Genomic DNA, 11,120 nt, shown 5'->3' on the forward strand with positions numbered 1-11,120 from the left:
TGCCATTTAACTTTTTACTGAAATGTTAGCATGTATCCTCTGCTTAAAACCACTTTTGGGCTGTGCTCATACACTTATTTAGGCTCCAACTCTGTCCCCTGAACCAAAAGACTTTGCTCTGGTTCATCCATCTTTGCTCCAGTGAAAGATGAGGTTAACAGCAATTTGTTGGTGTTGGCACACAACAGTGCTTCTTGGGCTTCTTTCACCTTCCCTCCTTCCCTTTCAAGGAGAAAATGCTGAGGCTTTTGATTGTACAGCCATAATCTAAACATAAGCATGTAGTTTTAAGTTAAAAGATTAAGTAATTCAATGGCTAAGAGACAGGATTGGATTGTAAAGAAAGAGGTAATGCAATAGTAAAAATTCAGGGGCAAGGTAAGATGCAAGTGAAGCTTGGGGAGACTGAAGTAATCCACTAGCAGAGCAGATGGACAGAAAACTACATGAGAACTGACTGGGCTGCAGTAAGTATGAGGGAAGTCTGAAACTGGGAAGGCAAATCCCAAATCACCCCAGACAGAGCCAGCCTGTTACTGACTCCTAGTAGTGTTTCCTATGAAAGAAAAAATATTCCTGAGAAATTAAAGAACAGTGTCATTCTTATAATGGTGATTAACACCCTTCCATAAAAATGGAACAATAAACAGAATAAAGAAATTTTTATTTAGGCTCTACTTGATCTCAAAGTAGAGACTTGTAAACCATTTATTTACTGCTGGTGTCATATAGACACTTTTAAATTGTTATACTGTGCTGGTTTTGGCTGAAGTAGAGTTGATTTTCTTCATGGTAGCTAGTACAGGGCTGTGTTTTGGATTTGTGCTGAAAACAGTGTTGATAATTCAGGGATGTTTTAGTTACTGCTGAGCAGTGCTTACACAGAGTCAAGGCCTTGTCTGCTTTTCACCCCACCCCACCAGCAAGCAGGCTGGGGGTGCACAAGAAGCCGGGAGGGAACACAGCCAGGACAGCTGACCCAAGGGATATCCCAGACCATACGGTGTCATGCTCAGCATATAAAGCTGGGGGAAGGAGAAGGAAGGGGGGACATTCAGAGTGATGATGTTTGTCTTCCCAAGTAACCATTACGCATGATGATGTTTGTTTTCCCAAGTAACTGTAACACGTGATGGAGCCCTGCTTTCCTAGAGATGACTTAGCATCTGCCTGCTGATGGGAAGTAGTGAAAGTAATTCCTTGGTTTTCTTTGTTTGTGTGCGAAGATTTTCCTTTATCTATTCAACTGTTCTTATCTCAACCTGTGATTTTTACTTTTTTTTTCGATTCTCCTCCCCATCCCACTGGGAGGGGGGAGGAGTGAGTGAGAGGCTGCATGGTGTTTAGTTGCTGGATGGGGTTAAACCATGACATATATGCAATGATGCCAGCTCTCAATCTGGCCTCTGAAATTGTATAGGTGAGCTGCAGACTAAATGTCTTAAGGTGAGCAATCACTGTTTGACAGCAGTGGCTTGGAAAGAGACTCAGTGGAGCCATTGACCTCACAGCAGGGAAGAGCTCAGCAGCCTTTCTCCCAGCTCTGCTGTGGGTGCTGACAACACCCAGCCTTGGCTTATGGGGTAGGGCCATGGCAGAGTGAGGCATGGATGTGCTGTCTCAGCCTGGTGAGTAAAGCGGGAGTATTGATGGCAGTACCTACCACTGCTACCTAAACTAATTCTGGTGAAAAGTTTCTAGGATGCATAAGTGGGCATCACTTCCTTTGATATTCCCCACTCTTTGTATTTCTCTATGCAACCAACACCAGACACAGCAATGGAAATGTGAGTGACTCTGTGATGCAGCATGATATCTAGGCAGTAAGAAGCACTGGTCCATAGATATGTGCTCTATCCTGTGTGCATCTTGTACCTGTGTGTGAAGAAAGAGCAAAGACTTATTGTTGTTCCTGCTGTGTCTGCCCCCTGTCTCTAATGGTTCACACAGGCAAACTAAATTTGGGGCTACTCAAAACTGGGCTTATTTCTCTGAACTATGACAATATAAAAATGATTTTTTTCTTACCTGACTGCCTACTTATATATGTATCATCACATCTGTTTAGTGATAAATATAAACACAGGTTTTTGTTCTACTAGCCCTGCAAAGCAAGGAAACAAGGAGATAAATTGTATTTTCACTGAATTCCAGCCAACTACATCTACCTGAGGCATTACAAGTCTACATACCACTGAATTCTTATTACTGGTGACAGCATATCAACCAGAAGGGATCAAGCTTGATTTTCAGCATCCAGGCTAGAATCTTGCTGGGCTGAAATAAAGAAATACCTTTCAAGTTGTAATTTAAATATATCTGACAAAAGTGTAAGGCAGCCCTAAAGCACCAAACGTGCATACTTATTTTGGAGAATAAGATCACACTTTAAGACACTGAGTCAGGTTAATATCTCTATCCAAGAGGCCAGGTTTGCTTAAGCAACTGGGATTTTGGTAATCTCCAAAATTGGAGGCATATTCCATAATATAAAGAAGGGCAGGAAATCTTCATGGTCCCTGTCAGTCAGGAGTAAATTTATGTCCTTTCAAATCTGGGGATAAGTTTGACCCTGTGCTTTTGAGAGAGATACCAGTGAAGCATCTCTTCAAGAAGCTGGTGTGTGCTACCTTGGAGTGCAAGCCTATGCAAATAATCTATTTCTAGCTACTACTAGAGATAGAAGAGAGAAGACCAGATCATTACAATATAAATGGCTAATTCTACATTGAAAAGGAATAGAAAATAAAATAATTTTATTCCTATATCTTGCAAGCAATTAGCTCAGTTCCAGAGGAAGTAACACAATGTATAGTTCATCTCTTAATGCTGATATACTATTGTCTTGAGGTACTGAGGGCTATGCAGACCTGCATGTTGTAGATCTAACAACTGAGGTGAAATTAGACTTTGACCTAATAGAGAAGAAAACCTAGCAGATACCCAGGTTTCCAAGCCATGAGCTGGCTTCACTGGGAAGATAAATTAAATTTAACTGATGTGTGCTAACTTTCCTGCCCAAGAGCTATAGCGTTGCACATTGTTTTAGAAAGTGTTTACAGGCTGGAGAAATGGGCCAACAGGAACCTCATGAAATTCAACAAAGGCAAATGCAAAGTCCTGCACCTGGGGAGGAACAACCCCAGGTACCAGGACATGCTGGGGTCAACCAGCTGGAAAGCAACTTTGCAGAAAAGGAGCTGGGGGTCCTGGGGTGGACACCAAGCTGAACGTGAGGCACCAACGTGCCCCTGTGGCAAAGGCAGCAAATGGTGTCCTGGGCTGCACTAGGAGGAGTGTCACCAGCAAGTCAAGGGAGGTGACCCTTGCCCTCTACTCAGCACTGGTGAGGCCACCCCTGGAGCGCAAGGTCCAGTTCTGGCCTCCCCAGTAGAAGAGAGATGTGGAGCTGTCCTGGTTCAGCTAGGATAGGGTTAAGTTTCCCCAGCAGTGGGAGGGAAGCTCTAGCCGGGTTATTCGGATACCATGCTGACGTCACATCCTGGCGCCATAGCACGGGAAGATTCGGTGAGCGCGTGGGTTTGTGCAGTCAGTCCTCTCACTGCTGTATCGGTACATACCTTGCTCTGTTCATTGTTATTACCGTTATTCTTATTGTTGTTGTTTGTTGTGTTGCTGTTGCACTGTTGTATTAAACCTCTCCTTATCTCAGCCCCGGGGCTTTGTATTTCACTCCCTTTGTGGGGGAGGGGCAGCGGCCATGAGGGAAGAGTCTAGTGAAGGACGACTAAGATGATTAAGGGACTGGAGCATCTCTCCTATGAGGACAGGTTGAGAGAGCTGGGACTGCTCAGGCTAGAGAGGGGAAGACTCAGGGAGGCCTTGTCAATATCTACAAATAGCTGCAGGGAGGGTGGTAAGAAGACCGAGCCAGTCTCTTTTCCTTGGTACCCAGTGTCAGGACCAGAGGCAATGGGCACAATCTGAAACATAGGAGGTTCCCTGTGAATATCAGGAAACACTTTTTTAACTGTGAAGGTGATCAAATGCTGGCACAGGTTGCCCAGAGAGGCTGTGGAGTCTCTATCATTGGAGATATTCAAAAGCCATTTGGACATGGTCCTGGGCTTTAGGTGGCCCTACTTGAGCCAGGGAGCTTGGACCAGGCGACCTCCTGAGGTTCCTTCCAACCTCAACCATTCTGTGAAATGAAGCTTCTGCATATGATTAGCTTTCAAGAAACAAGTAATTTTAATGCTTTTCTGCTATGAAACTACTATTAAAAATACATCTAATTATCAAAATCTCTTGCAGGCTAAATAAGAGCTTATTGGCACTGAATATTAGAGTTCAGAGATGTCATATTTTCCTATTGTTGTGCCAAAGCTATTAAAATTGCACCTGAAACTAACAACTCTAAACAGACAGTTTTTATTTAGCTTTACTGTAAGAAAGATAAAGTCCTGTTCTTCAAAGTCTGTTTATGGATTGCTGGTTTGAATAAAAAAACCTGACTTTGCACAACTGCTTTTCTTTAACATCCACAGTTACAACTGGTTTGTGCTCTGTATTTAAAACAAAGTGCAGAAGACAGAAGTGATACTGGCTTGGCTTTTTTTTTTTTTTTTTCCTGGAATGCCTGCAGCTATGATTTTCCACACAGTAAAGATTTTTTGACCTAAAGGAATGAAGAGTAAGCAGATGCTCGGAGAACAAGTGATAAGATCTAGGAAGATTTTAAGACCTGCAGCTCATGACAACTAGAATCCTTTACAAACAGATTTACAATTAGCTTCTTAGCTATGTTCTGATGAGATTTCTGAAGACTCAAGGAATTCTTGGTGGTTCATAAAGAGAACTTAACCTTCTCCTAATGTTCTGTCAGCTATGCAGAGGCAATGGAAAACATTTGTAAAAACAGATGGCAGTGCTACCCCCCGCCATTGAATACAAATGGTAAGTTCAAGGTCCAGTTAATGGCGGGTGAGCCAAGAAACATTTGGAGATTTAGTTTAATGTTGAATATACCCCAAAGAATACACTATTACAATTCCAGGACTTCTTGGCTATGGTAAAACTCTGAATATTGAAAGAACAGTCATTTCATAGTTTACACTGTCAGCCAGAACAAAGAACTGCTGAGGTACATGAAAACTAAGATGTAGCAGTTAACACGGCTTTCAAGATTTTTGAAAAGACATGTTCGACAGCTGGTTCAGTCCAGCAGAACACTTTTTGCCCAGTGCTTAATGATAATCTACTATGCCATTCAATTGCTTTTCATAAACTAAAATAAATATTATCTTAAAAGCAATTATGTGTATAGAATATACTAAGTAAATGTGAAAATATCTGGTTTTTCTATTAAAAAAATGCTGGCATGTTACACTAAGTTTCACAGAACAGCTAGGTAAAATGTGGAAACTATGATCTGTGTAGCTGAAGTGTTTGTAATTAACTTACATAAGCAGATGTTACTTGCCTGAGTTTAAAATATGAATATAGAAAAAGCTCCTACAAAGTGTTTGCAATAGTGACATCAGTGCTTTATATTGACCCTAATCAAGACCCTACTTATTTAATCAAATGTTATTCTGTAAAGGTAGGGTTTTTTCTATGGAATGGATACAACGCTACTCACTACAATGCAATAAGTGCAACCTTACACTGCATCACGTCTGTCTCTGTATCCTTTGACTGTATGTTAGGAATTAGGCACTGAAGATGAGAAATGTAGTGCTGTTCAAAGCGTAAATAACTACTTAGTCTTACACACAAGTATATGTCATCAGGTTCAGAATGTTTCTTCCCAGTTGTACCTTGTTGCACTCCCTTCTCTGCATGCTGCAGGGAAGGTACTGCCTCAACTTAAAATCAAGTGCAAGGGCTGAAAGATAACTAACATGCCTGGTAGTTGTCAGACTACCCATGTTTGCTTTCCTCAGCTTAGCATTAATGACTTCATAAGGATTAGTTAAGGCTACCAGACCCACTCTACTTTTTTCTTCTAGAATTTCTTGAACCTATGGGATAGACTTATAAACTGATGAGTGAAAGCCAGATTACTGTTAACTGTATTTTAAGGTAAGCTGTTAAAGACCCAGTGTTATTACTTTTTTTACTTAGTTAGACTTGTAAAAAAGTGTTCACATGCACTATACCCAGTGTAACTTGCATGTGGGTACGGAATGATGGCAGGTTCTTAATTTCTATGCCTGTGGTTTCAGATTGGACCTACAGACCATACTTATAATCCAACTAATTTTATAAAGATGTAAAATTCTTCCTCCTCAAAACCCTTGTGATCTTTATGCAACATATTTGGCCAACATATCACCATTACTTCCTGCAAAGCAGAATCAGGAGATATGTGGAAAAAAACTGTTAAGTTTTTTTAGGGGGGAGTTAGGCACTGAAGATCAGTGCAAGAGCAATATGCAGATGTTAACACCTCAACTGGCAGTAATATTCAACTTTTAAAACACCGTATGTTCCAAATAACTGTGGCAGATGTAGAATAAAGCACATAGAGATGTGTGACATAATAGTTAATATTAAGGATCCTGATGATCATCTTGACAGATAATTGCTGTGGTGACTGTGTTGGGAGGAGCACTGTTACTTGGAAGCAGCACATTTCTATGCCTCTTCTTGACAATACCTGGGATTAATTAAGTCTGTTGTTACCTGTATATGTCTATAGACAAGAATCTGTCTTGAAGTAAATAGCTGCAGAGATCCAAATTGAATGGCAAAGAATTATGGTTGCCAAATTTGTTTACATACATATTTTTTTAGCTGAGACTTTCACTATGTAGTTTGACACTAACAATAGTGATTCCTGGATTGAAGCATTTGGAAACAGTGTAAGGGAATGAAGATAGATGTACAAAACTAGAAAGCCACTCCTTTAACTATACCCATCATTTAAAACAAAAGAAAAAAAAAATCTGTAAGTGAACTGAGTTTTCAGAGGTCTGGCTACTGAACAAGGTATTTCTTGTTTCTTGTGAATGTGTTCAGTACTGTACAAACAAAAGAAATGTTATTTTCCCTTTATACCTCTATAAACCTAAGTTCCTCCACTTTAATGGACAATAATACAACATTTTATTTCATGATTAGCTGTGGCTATTAGTCCTATGAACTTAAATCATTTTGATAAAACACGTTTGAAATTTAGCAACCTACTTTATCCTCCTAGTCAAATTTGTTCTCATTTGACAGGGCTCTTTACTAACTTTGATTTATTAAATTCTGTGAGAAAGAACAATGGTGGCCTCCTGTTTCTTATTACACAGGATCAACTGATCAGATAATTCAAGGTCTGATAAAATATCTCAGTGAATATAGCTGTATGCAGTAAGAATTACTGTTATTAGGCCATGTTAACGTAAGACATGTTAACGTAAGAGTGCAATTCCCAATTCTCTTGTAAAGAGCATCAATATGCTATGCTTAGCAAGTGCCTCTTTCTCCTGTAGAACATGATTTTGGTTTTGTTTTGAATTTTAAAATGTATCATGTAATTTTAAATTGCTAAATGGTGTGATTTACTGACTGTTCTTGATAGATTGTGTTGGCGTCTCGTGAGGATTGCATTCTAGCTTTCTTCCCTTAAAATACGGTCAGTTCTAAGAAAGCAGCATTACTGTGAAAACAGCATTTATATATTTCTCTTGCATGTTTATCCTCAGCATTATCTTATTGGGAACATGTTTAATCTGCCAAAAAATCTTCTGAGCTCTGACTGCAAACCATTCTGTATCCCAAGTTTCTCATGCAAATGCAATATGACTTCAGGTAGGTAGAGAAATCCAGGTTCTCTAAGCATGTTATCTACAACCAGCTTTACAGTTTTCTGAGCCTTATGACTGCTGCATATTCAAAGCACTGTTCCACTTATTGTACTTGTCATCTAGTTAGACTGTATAACTTCTATCTAGGCAGTTTGCTTTCAATCTTACCTCAGTATTCACAACCTCATCTTGCTGAGATGTCTTACCCAGGCTCCTTATCCTGAAAACTTGGGGCTTTTTATTTGTTTAACTTCCATGGCTTGCAAGCAATCCAGCTTTTGTTCAGACGGTGTTCGGTAGGCTGGTGCATGACTCTGCACTGCTTGGGTTTTCTTTAATCAACATATGGACTATAATATATTGTTTGTTTTGAATCTGATGTCATGGGAAAAAGTGTTGCTTGAGTCAGTATGGAAACGTGCCCAGATACGTTCAAGTTGTTTCTTCCTTGACTGTAGTATCTGCTTGAAACTTTTCACTTGCCTTCTAATGGTTATTCCTGCTCATCCTACAGGCTGTTTCCAGTCCAAATATAGTGCTACTTGATTGAAAAAATCCAAGAAGTGGTTCTCTTTGGCACAAGTTTAACAATCCCGACCAAATCCCTTCTGAAATACCATAGTCCAGTTTGTCATAGAAGGTCACAGGCTTGCTAAGGCTGTCCCTCCGGACATTTCAGTGACTTCTCTGTCTGCACAGCTAGAAAAACTCTGCTGAAATCTGGAATGTTTTTCAACCCCTTTTTTCCCCTCCCTCTGAAGTTGCTGTGAGGAAGCAGTGACCTGGGGTACCCTTGTGAAACTCCTATTGACCCGCAGTTTGGAATGTGTAGCCAGTTCAGGGCCGTGCCCTACACCGGGGTGCCGTGTTTGGGGTTTTTTTTGCACTGAAGGAGCCTTTCAGATGATATTTGGGAATGACTTTAAAAGCACAGCTGAAATGATTTTATTTGCTTGGCTGCTTAACTAAAGAATATTAGTCAGGGCAAACTAATGTTACTCCACTGATATTAATAGAGCTGAGTTACAACAGCTGAAGAAAAAGCCCTTAAATTCTAGGGAAATTATTATACAGGCTGAGCTTAAAAGACTCTAATGCTGTCTTACAGTGTATAAATAGTGTTAAGTGTTTAATACCCAACTAATTTCTAATTAACTTTTTCTTGTTAACTTTTCTATTATACTTTTTTATTGTTGATGTCATAGTTCTGCTGTAAGAAAACAACAGAGTTCAAGTTAAAGCTGTCCTGAGATGTACCTTCAGGTGTGTAGTACCTGCTCAGGTCAGGAGGCTCAGCTGACTTCAGGGCTTGCATGTTCCTGTTGAAACGTTCAGAAAATCAAAATGTAACAGTTTCTGTTTTGTAAATAGCAACTGGAATTTTTCTGTAACTCTTAATCCAGCTAAATAAGAATGGATTTTCCTGGGGACAAAAAAGATACCGTTCTAACTTGAGGGTTGTCTTGCTGCCAGATTTCAAGCTCCTGTTATAAATCATTATGGCTCTTCAGAAAACAGATGAAAAATATGAATGTTGGCAAAACCATCCTTCACTAAGTTTGTTCCAAAAATGGCTGAACTATTTCTATTAAACTTTAAAAAAAAATTAAAAAATTCCAGAGACCAAGAAGAAGAAATTTCAACCTGACTGGTTGAAGTTTGACATATTTGAAGACTAAAGTATGTAATGAAATAATTAGGCAGACTAAACTGTCAGTATCCCAATCACCTTTTAAAAGTCACATAAAAACTAAAGGAAAGGGTCAAGATATGTCCATTCTGTTTCATTCTAATAAAAGATAACTTGGTAGACAGGCAAGATCCTTGAACAGAACTGGATGCTATAGGACCTGATAAGTGGGTTCCAGTGGTGGAGTTGAATGTCATGTATGTAGCATTTATTTATTAGCTACCTGGATGCTATTGGAAGATATGAAAAAAGTGTTTGTAGATCATATATAATTTTTAAAGATACAGAAAATAAATTCTGGAAAGTGTAATCAACACTTTTAAAGTTGTTAATTTTGCTTAACTCTTTCCAAGATGTTTCTCAGCATGTAGCAAATTTGTTTGGCGGTCATTAAACTATGAAAAAATTTCCTTCTTCTTTTTCACTAAACAAAAAACCCCCATCCATTACAGAACAGTGGTCATATTTTGCAAGTGCTGCAAAACATTTTCTGGCATTCTAGGTTGTGTTGCATGCTTTCTTAGCTTCATGTAAAATGATTTTGTTCATAATCTCAGAAGTGATGTTGGTAATTATTTTTTAACACATTATGGAGTTAGGTCTACCTCAATGTCATCTGACTAATCACTCCTATTTTTGTTGGCATTAAAAATATTATACAATATGGTTGGCTGAGGAACTACTTGTAGGGAGATCTTTGGTTGCTTTTAGCTGGCTTTGGAGGGACTGCTGAAAACTGCAAAACCTAAACAGTGAAAATGGGCTAAGATAGCCCAGCTTTTCTCAGGCAGTACTCATCATAGAGGGCAAGTGTGTCATTTCACCAAAGAATTAAAAACATGCTTATATATTATTGAAATAATACATATTCTACTATCTAAAGTACTTTGGGTTTGAACTCAGTGGAGAACTAGGTTATAAAACAAACACAGAGACCTTGTTGAAATCAGTCTCTTCCGGACACCCTTAAGTTGCAATGAAGATGATGGAAAAATTTAATTAATTACAAATGGACTCAGAATATAACAACTCCTTGAATGCAATCTTCCTTTTGTTCAGAAGCTAGGATAGTGCTTTTTGTTAGCTTGTCTCATCTGTTGCATTTCCAGGCCATCTATCAACACAGTTAAACTTATCCCTTTAGCTGTTGCTACGAATATGATGACAAGAGAGAAACCAGGAGTCAGGCAGAGACTATATGGACTGTCACAACCCCTTTGTTGCATTCAGTGGTTTTGCTCAGAAAAAAGCATCTGGCTCTTAGGAATACCACTTGGCAATGACAAATGTGCACGTATTCTGATATTCAAACTAAGGGATTGTGTCCTGAGATTTCTCCTTAGTTACTAGTCTGTATGACCAGCGTTTTTAAAATAGTAGAGACAATATCCAGGATATTTTTGCTATTTATAATTCCTATTGTTGCAACTCTCTGGGGATGATTAGAATCAGATTACTTCAGTGGTGTGATAGCTATTGATATAAATAACTTTCCAGACGATTTCCTTGACTTCAGAACAAATTAGCCAGTAAGAAAAACATTTCTGAAGGAGTTTAGTTCCCTAGCTATTTTCTGAAAACCATACTAGGCACTGATCTTCATACAGAAGAGCCAAAAATCTTTAAAAGCTAATCTTTGAGTGCCTAGGCTTTTCATTAAAAAAAATCAA

At 39.1% G+C, this 11,120-nt stretch overlaps 1 protein-coding gene across 1 annotated transcript in view; it reads right to left on the reverse strand.

The window, feature by feature from the left end:
- The window catches only part of PDE5A (phosphodiesterase 5A), a 138,789-nt gene extending 130,639 nt beyond the window's left edge, over window positions 1-8,150 (reverse strand). Inside the window, exon 1 of the mRNA XM_074823580.1 lies at window positions 7,929-8,150. The gene's annotated coding sequence lies outside the window, so the exon portion shown is untranslated. The remainder of the gene's footprint in view (window positions 1-7,928) is intronic.
- Between the last annotated feature and the right edge of the window lie 2,970 nt (window positions 8,151-11,120).

Source organism: Strix aluco, chromosome 4 (assembly GCF_031877795.1).
Source record: "Strix aluco isolate bStrAlu1 chromosome 4, bStrAlu1.hap1, whole genome shotgun sequence".
Classification (NCBI taxonomy): domain Eukaryota; kingdom Metazoa; phylum Chordata; class Aves; order Strigiformes; family Strigidae; genus Strix; species Strix aluco.